The sequence below is a fragment of the Pseudophryne corroboree genome, chromosome 3 (assembly GCF_028390025.1).
Source record: "Pseudophryne corroboree isolate aPseCor3 chromosome 3, aPseCor3.hap2, whole genome shotgun sequence".
NCBI classification, from domain to species: Eukaryota; Metazoa; Chordata; class Amphibia; order Anura; family Myobatrachidae; genus Pseudophryne; species Pseudophryne corroboree.
The window spans coordinates 207,194,685-207,218,375 of record NC_086446.1 but is presented as its reverse complement, the minus strand read 5'-3'; the positions used below and the strand labels follow the sequence as shown (position 1 = coordinate 207,218,375).

Genomic DNA, 23,691 nt, shown 5'->3' with positions numbered 1-23,691 from the left:
CTCTGGACACTGGCAGGTGAGTATAATTTTTTTCACAGGTACCCTCGGATCGTCGGAGACTCTGGCAGTCGGCGTGTCAACATAGGTAAGTATGTGTGTGTCGGCAGTGTGTAATAAAGTTGTACTTGTCACGGTGTGTGTCTCCTGTTTTTATTTGGGTATTTTTTTTCCAGTAGTACTACAGGTACCAGCAGGCCCGGTTTTACGCCGCTCGATGAGCCCGAGGCTGGTTATGCTTCGGAGGGGGGACCCCACACCATTTTTTTCCGGGATTTTAACATTCCATTTAAAAAAATAAAAAAATATTATTTTAAAAAATATATAAATAATACTTGTGCCTCCAAAAAAGATAAACCAAGTACCTAATCCCTTCTAATATAAATAGATATGCTATTATCAATAAAAAAAACACAAAAAAAACATGTTTTAAATTTTTTTTATTAGTTTCACCCACCAAAGTGTGGCGGATTGAAAATGTCGAATTTACTGTCTAAAAGCACTGTTGTCGAATTTCCAAACTTCAATTGAATACACTTTGGTCGAATTGCAGCACTTGTATCATTGCAGAAAAGTCGAATTTGACAAAAGTCGAATTTCAAAAAGTCGAATTTTGAAAGTCCGTTTTTTGGACGGAAAGCACTGAATTGCATTGACTTTTTTTGGGGGGGCGAAAAATTACCGAAATTCGACAATTTCGGGAATTCGACCGCAATTGCATATACCCCATAGTGTGCTATACCATTTAAGCCAGGGGATTGGATCCATAATAGGGTTCCATTGCATTTTCCCCTGAGCACTACTGACAGCAACTCATCTATCCAGCCTTGCACTTAGTAATAAAATTAGACGGATACCAATTGGCCAATGAGATTCTCGGATTCCTAAGGCATCACACAGTTACGGATATCACCAAAGCCTGACAGGCGCCTCATGGCTATTCGTTTAACAAACACCACTATGATAAGCAATCACCAGTGAAGATATTGTGACATAAAAAAATGATACAGCTTGAAGAAAAACCTATCCATATTACATTATTAAAATGCTAGACGTCATCACCTGTGAACAATGCATGTCACTAAAATTCTTATGTATACTAGAGGCAATACACTATGTACATTACACATACGCATAACATAATGTCAAGAACCAGAAAGAATAACTTATCATTATTCATTAAAGCTTATAAAACATCACCCCTCATGCAAGCAGCCCTCTCATATGCCCTACAAGAAGACATTCAAATTTAGTTCTTCATTAAGGCCTCCCGGGTAAACTGTATCGAATTTATATATCAGTTCACACTCCCGTTGGAGTAAGAGTTTTTGTCGATCTCCTCCCCTCTTGAGGGGTCTTAATTGGTCCAAAGGCATAAATTTGAAATTCTTCAATGTATGTCCAGCTTCAAAAAAATGTTTGGCCACTGGTGGTGTGCTCTGGTCAATTTTACCCATTGCTTTTTTGATGGAAGAGCGATGCATTCCAATTCTTTCTTTTAACATCCGAATGGTCTTACCAATATAAATTAATTGGCAAGGACAGATTATCAAGTAAATCACATATTTACTATCACGTCATATGTTGTCGTAGCCGAAGCTTAACTCCAGTCTTTGGGTGCGTAAAAGAATCACCTGTTAATAAATGTTGGCAATTGACGCATCTCCCACACTGATGTGAGCCAATCTTAAGGGATAGCCAATTCTGTTTGGAGACTGTCGGGCTTATATCAGAGGATGTCAATTGATCTTTCAAATTCCTACTTCGTTTGTACGCACACAATGGTTTATTTTTACAAAAGTCACTCATAATAGGATCAGTTTCTAATATATGCCAGTGTCTTAATACAGAGTCTCTTAAATGTCGTGAATCAATGGAAAATGTACTAGGAAAAATTAACCTGTTGATTTCCTTATCCTTTTTCTCACCAGTCAGTAAGGTTTCCCTATCCAGGGTCAAGCATTTTTGTATTGCACTGTCCACATCATATTTATTGTAGCCCCGTTGGATAAATTCAGACCCCATTTTGTGTAATGCTTCATTCAAAAGGGCAGGATTAGAGGTTATCCTAACTATTCGTGAAAGCTGGGCAAATGGTAAGCCCATTTTCAATGGTTTCGGATGAAAGCTTTCCGCCAACAGAACTGTGTTCTTGTCAGTGCTCTTCTTAAAAATAGATGTCTCAAACTCCCCTTCCTTAATGGAGACTGAAACATCAAGGAAATCTATATTAGAGGGGCTGCTTGCACACGTGAGCCTAATGGTGCCTGTAAGGCTATTGAGATGTGAAATGAAATCATTGAGATTTGTTAAATCCCCAGTCCACACCATAAAGATATCGTCGATGAAACGAGCAAAAAACGCTATATATAGTGAAAATTTAGTGTTATTGAAAAAATTTTATTTTTTCATATTCATGCAAATAAATTTGCGTATGCTGGGGCCATGTTTGACCCCATTGCTGTTCCGCGCAGTTGTAAATAAAATGTATTCTCAAAAAAAAAATTATTTTTGTGCAAAATTATATCAATAAGCAACAAAAAAAATTCTATTGCCGGACCTTTATAGTGTGGACTGGTGATGATGGATTTCTTTATAGCCTCTATTCCTTCTGTGTCCTATATTAGTGTACAAGCTGATGATGTCACAGGTGACTAGCAAACATCCTGGTGGAGGATTGCCATATGTCCTCAATTTGATCAGAAAATCTGTTGTATCTTTCAGAACAGTAAGGGGTATTAAGAACTATAGCTTGAAGAAAAAATTCAATGTATTGTGATAAACTTTGACAGAGGGAACCTCTAGAGGAAATGATGGGCCTCCCCGGTGGTTTTAGCAAGGATTTATGAACCTTGGGCAGTATATATAATAAAGGAGTAATGGGATTATCTTGTATCAAGAATTTAGATGTAACCTCATCAATCCATCCATTACCCAATCCCAAGGCAATCACAGCATCTATTTCTTTTTTATACCCAAATGTTGGATCATATAGTAGCTTTTTATAGCAAGTTGAGTCCTCAAGTTGTCTATTAACCTCTAATATATAATCAGAACAGTTTAAAACCACCACCCCTCCGCCCTTATCAGCAGCACAAATAATGATCGAGTCATTATTCCGGAGGCTCAAAATGGCTTGTTGTTCAGCCTTAGTGATATTACTATAGGAGCGTTTTTGCTTCTTAATGAACGGGATGGTGTCATGTTTAACCAATCTCATAAAGGTATTGATTGAGGAATTATTACATGGAGGATCAAATGTACTATTACTGCGAAATGGTAATTTTGATCTGTCAGCCCGTTCTTGTCTGGCGAAAAAGTTTTTTAGTTTCAATTGTCTATGAAACTTATACAATTCCACTTCGCATTCAAAGGCCCTTTGTCTATAGGTTTGTACAAAAGACAAACCCCTAGACAATACCTCTGATTCCGCCTCTGTAAGTGTGTGATCTGAAAGATTAAATACTGTCACTTCCTCTGACCTCTGCCCGCGGTTTCTCTGGCGGTGCCTGTTCTTGCACCCGCCCCTCCTGCACCGTTTTGATGTTTTTTGTTCCTGGTTCTGGCCAGTGTACCGTCCTTTAAAAAAGACTTACTGTTTGATGTAGACTGGTCAGAATCAGATGTCTGGGATTCAATATCCGTGTAGGGCCTATCGAGTCTCTTCCTCCCATCTACCCTTGGTCTCCACTGTCGTGTATTACCATGATGAAACACCCATGGATAGACTCTAAGTTCTTTAACATCTTCCCTCACCTTTTTGTACTTATTCTTTTTAAAGGTCAGCAATTCTGTTCTAAACGCAGATACATTGCTCTCTAATTTATTAAGCCATTCTGCAGCTCAATCAGTTCTTAACAGTTCTAAACCCCCTGTTTCACATCTCAATATTTCCTTCTCCAGAGTCTGGATGTCAGCATTGACCTGTTGTATTACAAGCACCATTAGGTCCAGACTACACTGATTTAAAATATGGCACCATTGTTTGCAGAAGTCTTTAGTATTCCTGCCAATGGTTGGCTGTTTTTTTATCCTAAAGCCACGGGGAATACATTTTTCCTTATGGTATTGTGAAAGCGTAAGGCCATGAAGCTCCAGCTCGACCTGCCTCTTTTTCATTTTTAGCAAGTCGGCATAGATCTCCGCTGGACTATCTAAATCAAATTTCAGTGAGTCTGTATTGGAAAATAAAATTTTAGAAATGTCCTTTTCTAAAAACCTTTTAGTACCTGCCAGGTCGCTTGCATCCAAATCCATATTGCTAGTAGTGATATCCAAAGGTAAAAAGATTTATTGTAAAAGACCATCAATTTTTTCAATTATTTCTCAATTAGATGAAAAATTAAGCAATTAAGGTGCCGGTTTCACATAATATGTTTACATAAGCTTCAGAGGAAAAAAACGCACTCATTTCCAAGTTAAAAAAGTTGGGTGCTGCAATCTCATATTCAATGCATAGTCATCCTGTGTTGAGCATACTATTCCAGCAGCCTGTTCACATAAAGACCAGCACACCACATTTAAATGCCAAAAAAGTTCTTTAAATGTTGATAAAGTGCAAGGATCACATCAAATTGAATTTCATACAGCAGCAACTATTGAATCAGTTCCAATAGATACATGAAAGCTTCAAACCAATGAACTTATCTGGTCAGCTAATGGATGCATCATCCTGTCATGATAAGCCCGATAGACAGCCGTTTCGGTGTATAACCACCTTCCTCAAGGGCTCCACAAACAATAACCACATAGTTGCCACTTAAATAGCCAGGGCGCCCGTCATCAGCACACTGATATCCCACACATGCGACGCCTGTGTTCATAAATCCTTGCTAAAACCACCGGGAAGGCCCGTTATTTCCTCTAGAGGTTCCCTCTGTCAAAGTTTATCACAATACATTGACTTTTTTCTTCAAGCTATAGTTCTTAATACCCCTACTGTTCTGAAAGATACAACAGATTTTCTGATCAAATTGAGGACATATGGCAATCCTCCACCAGGATGTTTGCTAGTCACCTGTGACATCATCGGCTTGTACACTAATATAGGACACACAGAAGGAATAGAGGCTATAAAGAAATCCATCATCACCAGGCCACACTATAAAGGTCCGGCAATAGAATTTTTTTGTTGGTTATTGATATAATTTTGCATATAAATTATTTTTTGTTTGAGAATACATTTTATTTACAACTGCACGGAACAGCGATGGGGTCAAACATGGCCCCAGCATACGCAAATGTATTCATGCATGAATATGAAAAAAATATATTTTTTCAATAACACTAAATTTTCACCGTATATTGCGTTTTTTGCTTGTTTCATCGACGATATCTTTATGGTGTGGACTGGGGATTTAACAAATCTCAATGATTTCATTTCACATCTCAATAGCCTTACAGGCACCATTAGGCTCACCTGTGCAAGCAGCCCCTCTAATATAGATTTACTTAATGTTTCAGTCTCCATTAAGGAAGGGGAGTTTGAGACATCTATTTTTAAGAAGAGCACTGACAAGAACACAGTTCTGTTGGCGGAAAGCTTTCATCCGAAACCATTGAAAATGGGCTTACTATTCGCCCAGCTTTCACGAATAGTCAGGATAACCTCTAATCCTGCCCTTTTGAATGAAGCATTACACAAAATGGGGTCTGACTTTATCCAACGGGGCTACAATAAATATGATGTGGACAGTGCAATACAAAAATGCTTGACCCTGGATAGGGAAACCTTACTGACTGGTGAGAAAAAGGATAAGGAAATCAACAGTTTAATTTTTCCCAGTACATTTTCCATTGCTTCACGACATTTAAGAGACTCTGTATTAAGACACTGGCATATATTAGAAACTGATCCTATTATGAGTGACTTTTGTAAAAATAAACCATTGTTTGCGTACAAACGAAGTAGGAATTTGAAAGATCAATTGACATAGTCTGATATAAGCCCGACAGTATCCAAACAGAATTGGCTATCCCTTAAGATTGGCTCACATCAGTGTGGGAGATGCGTCAATTGCCGACATTTATTAACAGGTGATTCTTTTACGCACCCAAAGACTGGAGTTAAGCTTCGGCTACGACAACATATGACATGTGATAGTAAATATGTGATTTACTTGATAATTTGTCCTTGCCAATTAATTTATATTGGGAAGACCATTCGGATGTTAAAAGAAAGAATTGGAATGCATCGCTCTTCCATCAAAAAAGCAATGGGTAAAATTGACCAGAGCACACCACCAGTGGCCAAACATTTTTTTGAAGCTGGACATACATTGAAGGATTTCAAATTTATGCCTCTGGACCAATTAAGACCCCTCAAGAGGGGAGGAGATCGACAAAAACTCTTACTCCAACGGGAGTGTGAACTGATATATAAATTTGATACAGTTTACCCGGGAGGCCTTAATGAAGAACTAAATTTGAATGTCTTCTTGTAGGGCATATGAGAGGGCTGCTTGCATGAGGGGTGATGTTTTATAAGCTTTAATGAATAATGGTTAGTTATTCTTTCTGGTTCTTGACATTATGTTATGTGTATGTGTAATGTACATAGTGTATTGCCTCTAGTATACATAAGAATTTTAGTGACATGCATTGTTCACAGGTGATGATGTCTAGCATTTTAATAATGTAATATGGATAGGTTTTTCTTCAAGCTGTATAATTTTTTCATGTCACAATATCTTCACTGGTGATTGCTTATCATAGTGGTGTTTGTTAAACGAATAGCCATGAGGCGCCTGTCAGGCATTGGTGATATCCGTAACTGTGTGATGCCTTAGGAATCCGAGATTCTCATTGGCCAATTGGTATCCGTCTAATTTTATTACTAAATTAGTGCAAGGGCTGGATAGATGAGTTGCTGTCAGTAGTGCTCAGGGGAAAATGCAATGGAACCCTATTATGGATCCAATCCCCTGGCTTGAATGGTATAGCACACTATGCATTCTGACAGCATATTTAATATAATTTGGTCCAGTTATTATATTCCAGGCACAATAATAAGCTTCCGTATACTAGGGTTTGTTATTAAGCTGCTGCTGGCGTGCTACAGCATTGGCACGGACCGGCAGATACGAGCGGCTGATTTCCTATATGGACAGCATTAGAAGCGCACTGACCGGAAGCGGAAGTGCGTTCCAAGGACGGATGGCGTGCGCTCCACAGCGGAGCTGTGGAGACCGATGCCGATTTGGCGCGAGTGGACGGGTGAACGAGGCGTCGCATGTGTGGGATATCAGTGTGCTGATGACGGGCGCCCTGGCTATTTAAGTGGCAACTATGTGGTTATTGTTTGTGGAGCCCCTGAGGAAGGTGGTTATACACCGAAACGGCTGTCTGTCGGGCTTATCATGACAGGATGATGCATCCATTAGCTGACCAGATAAGTTAATTGGTTTGAAGCTTTCATGTATCTATTGGAACTGATTCAATAGTTGCTGCTATATGAAATTTAATTTGATGTGATCCTTGCACTTTATCAACATCTAAAGAACTTTTTTGGCATTTAAAATGTGGTGTGCTGGCCTTTTTGTGAACAGGCTGCTGGAATGGTATGCTCTACACAGGATGACTATATATATATATATATATATATATATATCTGCTAGTGGTGGTGGTAAATGGCGCTGAGTCCTTCTTAAAACGACCTATCCTTTTTGCAATGATAAATTTCCAGTGTCTAAAGTACACTCCCCCAATATTCTATTTCGTGGGGTGGCAGCCCTTTTCTCCAGTGGTTAGCTGTTCAAGCCCACCAATTGTAAGTCTGGAAAATAAAAGGTGAGAATAGGCGCCTCCTAGTGTAGTATTAAATGTATGATATGACCATCACCCTTAGTATCACCCTGTAAAGTGGAACTGTACCATATATGGTGGAATTCCAACCACCTTTAAAATAGCATAGGGTCACAATCTGAGCGACGTCATCAGTGATGTTCTATTGCTGTTCCTCCTTCTTGTTGCTCACATGGTCAGAATAAAAGTGGAAAAAGGACCGATAGTGTAATACTTTTTACACAAAAATACACATTTATTTGGAACTAGTCCGACAGTAAAAACATTGCCCGTACCATATAATAAATTAAAAACAGCTTATCTGTATTTTAAGTCGTCCATACGTGTAAACACTCAACGCGTTTCGTCCTACGCAATCAGCCTGGACTTCCTCAGGAGTGTGATGATAGTGAATGTGTGGACACATATTTATACCCCTCTTAATTAATTCAATTACAGATGGAATTGATATTTTTCCTGGTTTACCGGAAGTGACGTCATTTCCGTCAGGTATTATATTAGTACACAGTCTTCGGTAAAATGGCGCCGTACAATAGACAGATCTCACTGACGGAAAGAGCCTATACGCGGCGACGACGGGCAGCACTGTGACTGACCTGGCAGGCGCATGCGTACTGGGCTCCGTGAAGCCAGTTTTAGAGAGGGCGGACATCACTGCTCCGATCTGTCCGTGACTTCCGGCGGTCACGGCGGACGAGGGCATGATAACCGCTTCAAACAGGCAGCACACATCTGGCCAAACACATGAACCTGAGAATCATGTGCTTGGCGCAATATACAGAAAAGGACAATGGTACCACCTGCGATCCTTGCTAGTGAACTGGCTGCTGGAATTTTTAAGTGACTACACCAATCACAAAATGACAATCAAAAAGGGGGAAAAAATTCCTGCGCACTGGAAAGGGTATATAGCACGCCTTTTTAGGGTGTGGTGAAAACCATGAAACAATTATTTTGATTATATGTAAGTTGATTTTTCTATCCACCAAAAATCTTCACATTGATATATATAGCATTCGTCTTATTTCTCACAGAAGAAGTAAAACAAAAGAAGAAAGTCTCGTGATAAGTTCATAAAATATATAAAGTCCAATCAAAGTCCAATAATCCAAGATGAAAAAAAAAATATATATATAAAGTCCAATCAAAGTCCAATAATCCAAAATAAAAAAAAAACAATCAGTCGCTTATCTGGTATCCTCCTTAATGTTTGTAGTAAGTCATCCCCACCGTATATGATTCCTTGGCTGGCTCCTCAGTTTAGGTGCATGCAAAACAAATAATTGGGAATCATGGTGCAGACTTCTACAAGTTTATTCAAAGAAACAATATTTTACAATTAAAATGCGTACCACAGATGACCTTCCAGGAAGGCACAGTAAATAGCATGTAAGGGTATTTGTTGAGCTCCCCCCTATAGAGCTGTACCTTCACCAGGTCCTGGGCAGCAATATACGCTTTGAAATAATACTAATAGATAAATTTTTCCTGACGGAAATGACGTCACTTCCGGTAAACCAGGAAAAATATCAATTCCATGTGTAATTGAATTAATTAAGAGGGGTATAAATATGTGTCCACACATTCACTATCATCACACTCCTGAGGAAGTCCAGGCTGATTGCGTAGGACGAAACGCGTTGAGTGTTTACACGTATGGACGACTTAAAATACAGATAAGCTGTTTTTAATTTATTATATGGTACGGGCAATGTTTTTACTGTCGGACTAGTTCCAAATAAATGTGTATTTTTGTGTAAAAAGTATTACACTATCGGTCCTTTTTCCACTTTTATTCTGACCATGTGAGCAACAAGAAGGAGGAACAGCAATAGAACATCACTGATGACGTCGCTCAGATTGTGACCCTATGCTATTTTAAAGGTGGTTGGAATTCCACCATATATGGTACAGTTCCACTTTACAGGGTGATACTAAGGGTGATGGTCATATCATACATTTAATACTACACTAGGAGGCGTCTATTCTCACCTTTTATTTTCCATATATATATATATATATATTTGATTATATGATTGTGAAAGCGCTTTGGGTCTGAAGTAAATTCAGGGTTAGCGCTGGGTTGTGAGCTGGCAAATCTCCTCTGTGTCTCTCTGACAGACTTTACTGTGGGTCTGTCCCCTATATGCCCGGTGTTTCTGTGGGTGTTTGGTGCACGTGTGTCGACATGTCTGAGGCTGAAGGCTCTTCCCAGGAGGAGGCTGTGTTAGGGACACAAACGGCTGCAGGGGTGACCCCGTCGGCGCCGCAGACGCCAGATTGGGTAAATGTGTTGAACGCCCTGAATGCTAATGTGGCTCTTATTAGTAAGAGGCTGGATAAGTCTGAGTCTCAGACCCAGGCATGGAAGAAATCTGTAGAATATATGTTACTGCAAAGTCAGGTCCCCTCAGGTTCGCAGAAATGTATGTTTACCCAGTTGGCTGACACTGATACCGACACGGACACTGATTCCAGTGTCGACTATAGCAATTCCAGATTAGATCCAAAATTGGCAAAGAGCATTCAGTACATGATTGTGGCGGTAAAAGAGGTATTACATATCACTGAGGACCCGGCTGTCCCTGATAAAAGGGTCTGTATGTATAAGAAAAGGAAACCTGAGATAACGTTTCCTCCCTCTCATGAACTGAATACGTTATTTGAAAAAGTCTGGGAAGGTCCTTACAAAAAGTTTCAGATTCCCAAAAGAATTACGGTAGCTTATCCATTTCCCTCGGCAGATAGGGAAAAGTGGGAGTCATCCCCCACTGTGGACAAGGCCCTGTCACGTCTAAAAAGGTGGCTCTCCCCTCACCTGACAGGGCGGACCTCAAGGATCCTGCGGATCGTAAACAAGAAACTACGTTAAAGTCCAATATCAAGGACACAGCAGCATACCTTAAGGAAGCTGCAAGAGATATTGGTATTTTGGGATCAAAGGCCAATGCCATGGCAGTCTCAGCTAGGCGAGCGTTGTGGATTCACCAATGGAATGCCGACGCGGATTCCAAGAAAAGTATGTTATCTCTACCATACAAAGATAAGGCCTTGTTTGGTGACGACCTTGATGATATGGTATCTACAGCTACTGCGGGTAAGTCATCTTTCTTGCCTTATGTTCCTCCACAACAAAAGAAAGACCCACCACTACCAGATGCAATCCTTTCGGCCCAATAAATACAGAAAGGGCCGAGGTTCTTCCTTCCTTGCCACTAGGGGAAGAGGTAAACCTTCGCCAGCCTTGTCAGGCTCCCAGGAGCAGAAGTACTCTCAGGCTTCTGCCAATTCCACCGCATGACGTTGGGGCTCCTATGCGGGAGTCCGCACCGGTGGGGGCACGTCTCAAACTCTTCAGTCAGTTTTGGGTTCATTCAGACCTAGACCCGTGGGTGTTACAAATAGTATCCCAGGGATACAAACTGGAGTTTCAAGACGTCCCCCCCCCCCCGCCGTTTTTTCAAATCGTCCTTACCAGCTTCTCTTCCAGACAGGGAGGTAGTTTGCGACGCAATACAAAAATTGTGTCTAAATCAAGTTATCGTCAAGGTTCCCCTGTCACAACAGGGAGAAGGTTTTTATTCGAGCCTGTTTGTGGTCCCGAAGCCGGACGGTTCGGTCAGACCAATCCTAAACCTGAAATCCCTGAATTTCTACCTAAAGAAATTCAAATTCAAGATGGAGTCTCTCAGAGCAGTGATCTCCAGTCTGGAGGAAGGGGATTTTATGGTATCGGTGGACATAAAGGATGCCTACCTACATGTCCCCATTTATGCTCCACATCAGGCTTACATGAGGTTTGAAATTCAGGATTGTCATTACCAATTTCAAACGTTGCCATTTGGTCTATCCACGGCTCCAAGGATTTTCACCAAAGTGATGGTGGAGATGATGGTGCTCCTTTGCAAACAAGGAGTCACGATGATCCCATACTTGGACGATCTCCTGATAAAGGCGAGATCAAGGGACCAATTGGTGCAAAGCGTTACACTCTCTCTGACAATTCTTCAAAAACATGGTTGGCTCCTATGCTTGCCAAAATCACAGTTGATTCCGACGACGCGGTTGTTGTTTTTGGGAATGATATTGGACACAGAACTACAGAGAGTTTTTCTTCCAGTGGGAAAGGCTCTGGAACTTCAGAGTCTGGTCAAACAAATTTTGAAACCAGCAAGAGTGTCAATTCATCAATGCATTCGGTTGCTGGGGAAGATGGTTGCGGCCTACGAGGCCATTCAGTTTTGCAGGTTCCATGCCAGAGTATTTCATTGGGACCTGTTGGATAAGTGGTCCGGGTCCCACCTACACATGCACCGGAGGATAATCCTGTCGTCCAAGACCAGGATCTCACTCCTGTGGTGGCTGCACAGCTCTCACCTCCTAGAGGGGCGAAGGTTCGGGATACAGGACTGGATCCTAGTGACCACGGATGCAAGCCTCCGAGTCTGGGGGGTAGTCACAATGGGAGAAAACTTCCAAGGAAGATGGTGAAGTCAGGAAACTTGTCTACACATAAATGTTAGGGAGTTACGGGCCATTTACAACGGCCTGCTGCAAGCGGAACATCTTCGAGATCTACCTGTACTGATCCAGTCAGACAATGTGACAGCAGTAGCGTATATAAACCGTCAGGGCGGAACGAAAAGCAGAGCGGCGATGGCAGAAGCCACAAGGATTTTCCGCTGGGCGGAAAAGCATACAAGCGCCCTGTCAGCGATCTTCATTCCAGGCGTGGACAGCTGGGAAGCAGACTTCCTCAGCAGACACGATCTCCATCCAGGAGAGTGGGGCCTCCACCAAGAAGTCTTTGCAGAGGTGACAAGTCGTTGGGGAGTTCCTCAAGTAGACATGATGGCATCTCGTCTCAACAAGAAGCTTCAGAGATATTGTTCCAGGTCAAGGGACCCTCAAACAATAGCAGTTGATGCACTGGTGTCACCGTGGGTGTTTCAGTCGGTGTATGTATTCCCTCCACTTCCTCTCATTCCAAAAGTTCTAAAGATCATAAGAAGAACAAAGATCCGGGCGATCCTTATTGTTCCAGACTGGCCAAGGAGGGCCTGGTATCCAGATCTTCAGGAATTACTCATAGGAGATCCCTGGCCTCTTCCTCTGCGCGAGGACCTGTTACAACAGGGGCAGTGCGTGTATCAGGACTTACCGCGGCTGTGTTTGACGGCGTGGCGGTTGAGCGCAAAATCCTATCCCGTAAGGGTATTCCCTGTGAAGTAATTCCCACACTTATTCAGGCCAGAAAAGGGGTAACGTCTAAACATTACCACCGTATTTGGAGAAAATATGTTGCTTGGTGTGAATCCAAGGGGGCTCCTACGGAAGAGTTTCGCCTAGGACGTTTTCTCCATTTTCTACAAGCAGGTGTGGATGCGGGCCTAAAATTGGGCTCAATTAAGGTACAGATTTCAGCCTTATCGGTCTTCTTTCAAAAACAATTGGCCTCCCTTCCAGAAGTTCAGTCTTTCGTGAAAGGTGTGTTGCACATCCAACCTCCATTTGTGCCTCCAGTGGCACCATGGGATCTTAATGTGGTGTTGCAGTTCCTTCAATCACATTAGTTTGAACCTTTACGGAAGATGGAGTTGAAATTCCTCACTTGGAAAGTGGTCATCCTGTTGGCCTTGGCATCTGCAAGGCGGGTGTCTGAGTTGGCGGCCTTGTCTCACAAGAGCCCTTATTTGATCTTCCATGAAGATAGAGCTGAATTGAGGACACGTCAGCACTTTTTACCGAAGGTGGTTTCCTCTTTTCACATGTACCAACCTATTGTGGTACCAGTGGCTACTGACGCCTTCGCGGAGTCAAAATCTCTGTATGTGGTCAGAGCTTTGAAGATTTATGTCGCCAGAACGGCTCAGATTAGGAAAACAGAGGCTCTGTTTGTCCTGTATGCTCACAACAAGGTTGGGTGTCCTGCTTCTAAGCAGACCATTGCACGCTGGATCTGTAACACGATTCAGCATGCTCATTCCACTGCTGGATTGCCGCTACCGGAATCAGTGAAGGCCCATTCTACTAGAATGGTGGGCTTATCCTGCGCGGCTGCCCGGGGGGTTTCGGCATTGCAACTTTGCTGAGCAGCTACTTGGTCGGGGTCAAACACATTTGCAAAGTTCTACAAGTTTGACACCTTGGCCGATGAAGACCTTAAGTTTGGTCAATCGGTGCTGCAGGGTCATCCGCACTCTCCCGCCCGTTCTAGAGCTTTGGTATAACCCCATGGTTCTAATGGTGACCCCAGCATCCTCTAGGACGTATGAGAAAATAGGATTTTAATACCTACTGGTAAATCCTTTTCTCCTAGTCCGTAGAGGATGCTGGGCGCTTGTCCCGTATCTGCAGTTATTAGTTGTGGTTACACACATGTTGTGTTATGTTTATAGTCAGCCTGTTGCTGAAATTAGTCATGCCGTTGGCTTATGTTCTGTTGAATGCCACGTTGTGCGGCATGCTTGAGGTGTGAGCTGGTATGAATCTCACCTTAGTTTAACAATAAATCCTTTCCTCGAAATGTCCGTCTCCCTGGGCACAGTTCCTATAACTGGAGTCTGGAGGAGGGGCATAGAGGGAGGAGCCAGTTCACACCCTTTCAAAGTCTTAAAGTGCCCATGTCTCCTGCGGATCCCGTCTATACCCCATGGTTCTAATGGTGACCCCAGCATCCTCTACGGACTAAGAGAAAAGGATTTACCGGTAGGTATTAAAATCCTATTTTTTGTCTTAGTGTTAGGTTCCTGGTGCTTAGAACAAGGGAGATGTTATGAATTGAGTCCAGAGCACCAGAACGTAACGCTGGGAAAGGGGAATGGAAAGGGAATAGCCCCTGGCGCCCTATCTCCGTTGTCTCGCCCGTGCTGTCAGTACACTCTTGCGAGACTATGGTTGCTTGAGCCCATGGCAGCCGCGTTTGAAGGGCGGATTACGTCTGCCCAACTTCGATGCCCCCTCAGGTCTTAATGAGAGACAAAGAGTGTACCGAGACAGGGTGATAACAAGGGGCCCTCTTACTAAAACAACCAAAGCCAGGGGCTACTAACTAGCCTAAAACTAAATGTATGTGCGGCTTGCCGCCAAAGGAAACGAACAACAAAGGAAATGCTGACAACACGCCGACACAATACTTTTGTGTCCCGGCGGTGACCGCATAAGCAGAACCCTCTGCAAAACACCAGTGACAGAAATAATAATGGAATACAGCGGCCTAGGCCGACGGACGCGGCAGAGCCGCTACTCACGGAACCGGTACGAATACTGGCAAACGGACAGGAACTCCAAATGCTGCTGACACAGACTCTCAGAACTGGAGGACCGGCAGAATCCCAAACGACAGACCGGTGGACACCAAGAAGCCAGAAACTTGACCAGGCACAGGCAAAGCCACTGGACCTCAGGACAGGAACGCCTCACGGCAGGACACGGGATCAGACACAGGAATCGACACAGGAATCGACACAGGAAGCAGTTCGACTGACACTGCTACACAGGAGCTCAGGAACTAGCAGGAACCAAGCTCAGAACTCAAGCAGACTGGAAACCTAGAAATATCACCAGCGTCTGTGAATAGCACTGAGCCAGCATATAACAGAGAGGCCTAATTAATAATCTCATGCAGCTGCCCTGTTGCATGACTCCAAACTGACAAGATGCAATTAGCAGCCAGGTGAGGCTGAACACATGGGAACAAGCTGCAATTACACAGACTCACCAGCGGCAGCAACCAAGAGTACTCTTAAACAGAGCAACGGGAAATCCTGGCCTGTGAAACAACTTATAAACATAAAATACCTAACTGACATGCAAAACAGGAATGAGCCACAGCCGTGGCTCATAACACTGAGACAATCATTAGACCATCCTTGGCTTCAGCTCAGATAGCGTAAGGCCTGGGCTGATGGATTGAAGAGGGATTTTTCAATGGCATCTAGAAAGCAAAAATTCCATATGGACCTGGTTATGGGTACAATTGCCTCTCAGACAGCAGCTGCAGCACTAGCTTGCAGAGCGGGTTGGTTATGTACTTGGTAAGCGGACTTGGAATCCTGGAAGGTTCTGGAGCCTTATCCTTGTTACTGGAAATATTCTTTTGGTAAAGAATTAACAGTATTTGAAACCTGACTACAAGAAAGTGAAGTTTATTTTCACACAAAAAGTCAAGCCTAGTTCCAGCTTTCCGGTCCCTTCAGAATGAAGGAAAAGCAAAAGGAAAGGTTAAAAGGCAAGCAGTCCAATCCAACAAGTCTGGTAGGACTAAAAGGTATTGGGCTACCGGAGACCTGGGTTTTAAATATGAAGATAAGCCATCAGCCTGATGGTGAGGGTCTCCACCTGGGGCGACCCAGGGTTGGAGACTGATTTCTTCAGTTTGCACAGAGCTGGTAGCAGTCTGCTACAGGTCTGGGTGCAAAAAAGCTGTATCTCACGGTATGATCTACAGCCACATCACACCGGACATGCCAAATCTTATCTGATCTTGGAAGCTAGGCAGTGTTGGTCCTGGTTAGTACTTGGATGGTAAGCCTCCTGGTAATACCAAGTGTTGTAGGTGTTTTCAAGAAACATCCTCAATAAAAAATTGTACCAGCCCGTCTTCGGTGGAAACAAAGATTAGGGCTTTGCAAGAGGCAGTTCAGGTTCTTCAGTTAGGAGTAATAATTCAGTTCCTCCTGCACCTTAAGGACAAGGTTTGATTCCAACCTGTTTCTAGAAGCCAAATGTGTCATTCCGGCCCATACTCAATCTCAAATTTCTGAACAAGTACTTTTGGATGCCTCGGGTTTCTTATGGAGACTTTACGTTCCATTATTTCTGCCATAGAGCAGGAGAATTTATGGCATTCCAGAGTATTCAGGATGCCTGTTCCTGTAGCACTGGTCCATCAGCGCTATGTTAGGTGCTATTCTCTAGCCTCAATTTCAGGCCCTACCATAGGGCTGACCACAGCTTCCAGAGTATTCACCAAAATTATGGTAGTGATGGCATCTTATCTCTGTTAGCAGGAGATAAGTATTTAAAAACAATACCCAGACTGCGATGACTTAATAATCCTGGCACGGTCTCAGGAATTGTTCATGTTCATCTGTAACAGACAACAGCTTGTTACAGAGATATGGTTGGCTCATAAATTGAGCAAAGTAGTCTCTGGTTCCGTCACATCGGGGGCTGTGTTAGAATGGGTATTCAGAGAGTAATTTACCTCTGAACAGAATATCCAAAATTCACTTAAAGATTCAGGAATTGCTACACAGTCAAACGGTATCCATTTACGCAGTAATGAGTGTGATGGGTTTTGATGTGTAGACATTGGACATGATGGAGTATACTTAGTTTCATTAGATATATCTGCAATGTCTGATCATTTCCAAGTAGAAATGTTTTTCATCAGACAATAACAGCACAGATTATGGTCTTCCTCTTGAAGTTAGACGGTCAGTAGCTTGATGGTTATTGGACATACCATCCTGGAAAAAGGAAGGCTCCTTTGGATATCAGATGGCAACTGTGACAATGGATGCCAGCCTGTGGGGCTGGGGTGAAGTGTCAGGAAGGAATTGCTTCCAGGGGCAGTGGACCAAGAAAGAAAGGTTGCCTGCCAATAAATATATTGGAAACTCCGGCCATATATATGGCATTTATTCAGGCAAAGAATATCCTTCTGATGAATCCAGATCAGATCGGCTTGGACATGCAATGGCAGTGGCGTACCTCATCCATCAGGGAGGATCTCGCAGCCAAAACATAAGGAAGAAGGTAAGTCACACTTTAAGGGTGGACAGAACTTCGTTATCCAGCCTTGTTCGCAGTACTCATTCAGGCAGTACTAAACTGGGAACAGAATTTCTCAGTCAACTTGCCATTCAGGTAAATGTATGGACTTACATGCCAAGGTCTTTAAAACTCTGGTAAATAATGGGGGTTACCAGAGATACATCTCATACCGTCCTGTCAGAACAACATATATTTTGCATACGGGTCAGGAACAAATCCCAGAGTGATCTTGTGTATGGCTTGTCAACTTTCGTCTGGGTCATGTGTTCCACCAATCGCCTTGTGATACAGGGTGATACGAAAGGTAAGACATGGTAAGGGTGCCGTGATACTAATAGCTCCGGCTTGGCCCAGAAGACATTGGTACACAGATCTGCAGAGGATGTCGATGGATGCTTCATTTCTACTCCTTCAACGGCCAGATCTACCATCTCAGGGTCCTGGTTATCACAAATAACGGCATGGACTGTCTTTGGCGAAGTGATTCTCAAGACCTCCATCTTGAAGGCAAAAGGACTCTCACAACAGGTAATTCTAATTTATGCTCAGAGCAAGGAAAATTTCCTCTGCTGGCATTTATCACCAAATATGGCAAGCCTATGTTCATTAGTGTAGGGATCCAAAATATGACCCTTGATTTCTCAGAGTTTCCAGAGTCTTAGCATCCTTTAGGCAGAAATGCATAAAGGTTTATGGCTGACTTCCTTGAGAGTACGAGTGTCAGCATTGACTTGTATGGTTCCAAAGGAAAATTGTAAACCTACAGGATGTGTGCACTATTTCCAAGGAATGCAACACATTCAACCTCTTTTTGTTCTTTCTACAGTGCCTTGGGATTTAAGTTAGTCCTAAAGGCCCTTCAGGTTGTCCCATTTGAACCACTTGAAAGATTGGATCTTAAATGGTTTACAGATAAAGTTTCTTTCTACCGACTTTGCTTCAGTTAAAGAATTTCAGATGTAGGGGCATGGTTATGTCATCCTCCATTTCTGAATTTTTTATCCGAATTTTTTATCCATATAGAGCAGTTCTTCGAACCAAATCTGGGTATCTTCCTAAGGTGGTTTCTAAATTCCATCTTAATGAAGAAATTGTAGTCTCTGTTCTCTAGGGGCCGGACTTTGCTGCCGGAGATGCATCGTTGGACATAGTAGGATAAAAAAAGGGGCAGACTAGATGGGCTAAGTGGTTCTTATCTGCCATCAAATTCTGTGTTTCTATGTTTCTAAAATCCATGCCTTAAGGATCTACGTGGATCATACCAGTGCCATCAGAAAGACAGATACTCTCTTCATTCTCTATCAATTTCACAAGAAAAGATGGCCTGTAGATAAGCAGACACTGAAGTGGCTTCGGATGAAAATCTCAGAAGCATATTCTCAAGATGATCTCCCTGTCTCCAGCTAATGTCTCTGCTCATTCTACTTGTAAGGTAGGTCCATTATGGGCAGCACAATGTGCTGTTTCAGCAGAATAGATATGTTAGGTAGACACATGTTCTCCATTTACACATTCATTAGACATTATGCCGTAGATACCTTTTGCCTCTCAGGATGCTGAATTCAGGCAAAGGATTCTCCAGTCTAATCAGGAGCGTCCCCACCACTAAATTGCTTTGGGACATCTGAATGTATCCTGTGGATACCCTGTTGACCCTGCAGTAGAATTATATGTTATGGTAAGAACTTACCGTTGATAACAGTATTTCTCCTAAGTCCACAAGTTCCACAGGAATCTCACCCTGACGCATCTGATTTGAGGATCCTTTTACTCACTAACCTCGTCCCTCTTGTACGGAAGGGTGTGCATGTGTGTTCTTCTCGCCTGATTAGGGCTCTACATGATGCCCCTGCCTTGAGCTTTGGAAACCAACTGATTTGCCTGAGCCAGGAGGCGGGGAAATATGGATGGGCCCGTTGCATGCTTGGAGGCCGAAAAGCTTTGACCGATTGGTGCAAATCCGCTGTCGCTCCATTATATCCCAATGTATCCTGTGGAACCTGTGGACTTAAGAACTTACTGTTGATAACAGTATTTCTCCTACCATAACGTATATTTTTCAGGCAGTGGCTTTGAAACATATAAGATGCCTTCTCTGCACCTTTTCACCTGAAGTGCTAGGTATTTGTGCGGGGGTGGGGGGTCACTGAAGGTTTGTCTAGGGTGCTAAGAAACCACACAAAGACTAAACATACTGTTGGCTTAAACACATTATAATAATAACATAAACTGATCCTACACAATTATGCCATTCTAGAATGTACATGGAGGCCCATAAACATATTTGAATAACACTTCCTGCTTGTTAGTTTCAATCAATCATAATTTCTTCTACACTATTTCATGGCAGCCATTACTCTCTGATTACATTCCACCCCCTAGTTCTAGTCTTTGTCTCCTAGTCCAGATAGTGTAGGGAGTTTGTTATTTTGTTTTTGGGACTTGCCTCTGTGTTATGTTCACAGCAATGCACCTCCTTGTAGCTGTAGTCTGGATGGGGTGGCACCGTGGGGAGTAGCTGGTGTGCAGGAGTTGAACATGGGCCCACACTGTAATTCCTCCGATCTCTGCCTGCCCCCGTCCACTGTTGCTATGTGGGCTCCTGTAGTATTTGCCTATTCTGGTCTCTGGCTCTCCAATAAAGCGTCAGGCGGGAGTGCATGACGGAAGTGCTGGGGATAGCTGGTGGTGGGCAGAAGTGCATGTGATGTGGCCATCCCAGCGTGTTATATAGGACGATCTGAGCATGCTGTCCCACTGAGTTAGGGGTCAGAAGATGACACAGCACACTGGAAAGCATGGAGCTGCTTGTTTGCTCCCTACTTACTGCTACAAGTTTGTGGTGATTCCTCTGCTTGTCTCTACATACAGCCAGCATGGAAAAAGAGCCTTTTCTCCAAAAGCCTGCATGTACTCAAAAGAGATAAATCCTCATAGAGGGCACTTTATAAGTGTTTGTCAGGGTGTATAGTAATGGAACTATCCTGTTCTACAGTGTGTCTTCAGCACTGGAAGCTAGGCAGAAAACCTGTAAAAAAATATATCTTTCAATTATCTGTGATGCATGTGATGATATTTTCTCTGGAAGTCAGGATACAAAGTTTTGTAATGACTGTGAGAAATAAGCTACACCTGCTACAGCTGCAAAATGTAATGGTTTGGATGAAAAGTCCTTTAAGGAAGAGGTTATGGAATTGCATGGAGCTAAGAGTTCTAGATCTCAAACTACTCGTAGTTTGGATTTTGGTTGTGAATCAATTGCTTCAGAATTTGCTTTTGTGGATGATGTACAGAATGTTTCTAGTCTGGTGAAATTCTAGATTATGCAAAAGAGTGTTAGTAATACCGCACCGATCTATAGATTATCAAATCGATATTTAAACCAATAATAGACAATGTAGGAGAAAACCGCCCCATTCGGTCAGATTGGTGGTGCGCCCAGAGTCAGTGGGTAAATCATATGAACAGAAAAAAGAGAAAAAAAGACTCTTGTGTGGGCGCACTCATGAAACTAGATATCATTAAAAAAAAATTTTTTTAACTAAAACAGAATAAGCAACAAAGTAAGACAACACATATAAGTTAAACTTTTATAGTCTACGGTCCATCAGGTTTGTACCGATATTGAAAATTTCTATCAGTTTATTTAAATAATTTGGTCCTAATAGACATATATTTCAACAAAACCCATCAGGTCTGTTACCAACTCACGGGTATAGAAAAGAATATAGATATCCCCTGTTATGACTATGTAGATTTGAGAACCATATGAGCTGACTGTCTATGAATCTATCAACAAAAAACACATGCACACCCAGCTAAGCGGAGAGATATGTGTTCTCTTAATAACACCTATTAGTAAAAAGATATAGGGGTGGAAACAAGTGTCAAGTGGTGAATCTGCTGTCAATGTTAGGCACGGAGTATGCCCATGAACCTTGTTTCAACTAAACTGGGTCTTCCCAGGAGGTCTCCCATCCAAGTACTGACCAGGCCCAACACTGCTTCGCTTCCAAGATCAGATGGGGTCGAGTGTTAACAGTGTGGTATGATACTAGAAAGATAGCCCCTAACTCCGGAATCACCTAATGGAAGAGTAAAGGGGGGTACTCACGGAAAGATCCATGCTTAAAATCTAAGCAATCTGACTAGATTGCTTAGATTTTAAGCACAGATCACTCGTGTGTAGCCCCCTCAGCGATAGCGATTCGCGGCCCCGCACATCACTATCGCTGCTGCTAGATCGAGCACAATCTAGCACGTCGCTCATTTCACCAGCTGGGTGAAATGAGCGCCCCCCTTCCCCGTCCTCCCCCGCATCGCTCGGCACACATCGCGCTGTGCTGAGCGGCGGGAAAGATGTGTGCTGAGCGGTTCACTCAGCACACTTCTCTCCAGTGTATAGGGCCCTTAAGGTTAGTAGAGATAGAGGTAGGGCTAGAGATAAATGAATCACAGATGGATCTGCTGTCAGCGTTAAGGGGGGTACACATGGAGAGATCTGTGCTTAAAATCTAAGCCATCTGACTAGATTGCTTAGATTTTAAGCACGGATCTGCCGTGTGTATGCCCCCCAGCGATAGAGCCGCACATTGCTATTGCCAGTGCTATATTGAGCCTGCATGCAGGCTCAATCTAGCGGGTCGCTCACTTCAGCGTGGTGTGAAGTGAGCCCCCCCCCCCGTTGTCATCCCCCCTCGCTCAGCACATCGCGCTGTGCTGAACGGCGGAGAGATGTGTGCTGAGCGGTCTGTGTTAAGATCGCTCAGCACACATCTCTGCCGTCAGTACTGGCCTTTAGACACCGATAGGGAAGAATGGCCCTAAATCCAAGTCATAACCTGATGAATCGCTGATGAGAGTCCATGAAATAGTTTAGAACGAAATCAGGAGTACTAAGTTTCTTTCGGAAGAAATGAACCCAGAAGTAATGGTATATGCTTGATGTTCTACTTAATGTTCTGTAGGTGCTGGTTGAACCCTAGTTCCAAAAAGAATTATTGAGGTTTATTCTCCCCTGATTGGTGGACATAACAAATATGCTTTTGGGTGTGACACTATTAATAGATAGTCACAATCTGACGACATAAACAAATTATAATGCTAAATGATTCTATGTTCTCAAACAATGCAGGATAATTATTGTAAACCTGCTAAAGCTATCACGGTCGCAGAAACCCCTGTTTGAATCTCCCGCACCTAGTAAGAGTCAATATGCTAGGTGGAGATCTTATGTGCGCAGATAAACATTAGTTGAAAAAGTAATAATAATACAAAATTGATAGAGGCAATGTTACCTAATATAATCCGCGCATTAGTACTGTATAGATATACAGGGTCAGTGAATCCGACTAAAAGTGTTATTAGGAAATTAACACTTAATTAATGGGTACCGGCTGATAGAAAATGCTTACTGTTCAGAAAATACACAGGGTGGTACCTGTCCATAATTCATCAGCTACTACACAAAACAACAGCTGCTGTGTTAAATACTACCAGTGAAAAAATACCAATTGTTTAACACTGTTGCAAATATACAGAATCGATGCATCCCCTGTATCAATTGGAAATTAACTTATAATGAAATACCCTTAAGTTCCGTTGCCCATAGGCATAAGCGATATCAGCATAAAGGAGACATCTACAACCACGGGTAGTATCACCTCCTTTACACACCCCTTTATGCTGATATCGCTTATGCCTATGCATTGATGCACCTGGCTGCGAGGGTTCATATTTTGTATTTCTCTGACGTCCTAGTGGATGCTGGGAACTCCGTAAGGACCATGGGGAATAGACGGCTCCGCAGGAGACTGGGCACATCTAAAGAAAGATTTAGGACTATCTGGTGTGCACTGGCTCCTCCCCCTATGACCCTCCTCCAAGCCTCAGTTAGATTTCTGTGCCCGGCTGAGCTGGATGCACACTAGGGGCTCTCCTGAGCTCCTAGGAAGAAAGTATATGTTAGGTTTTTTATTTTCAGTGAGACCTGCTGGCAACAGGCTCCCTGCACCGAGGGACTAAGGGGAGAAGAAGCGAACCTACCTAAGTGGTGGTAGCTTGGGCTTCTTAGGCTACTGGACACCATTAGCTCCAGAGGGATCGAACACA

The 23,691-nt window shown here is 42.9% G+C and overlaps 1 pseudogene; it reads right to left on the bottom strand.

Moving 5' to 3' along the window:
* Window positions 1-21,521: 21,521 nt before the first annotated feature.
* On the bottom strand, window positions 21,522-21,640 carry LOC134894658 (5S ribosomal RNA; annotated as a pseudogene).
* Between the last annotated feature and the right edge of the window lie 2,051 nt (window positions 21,641-23,691).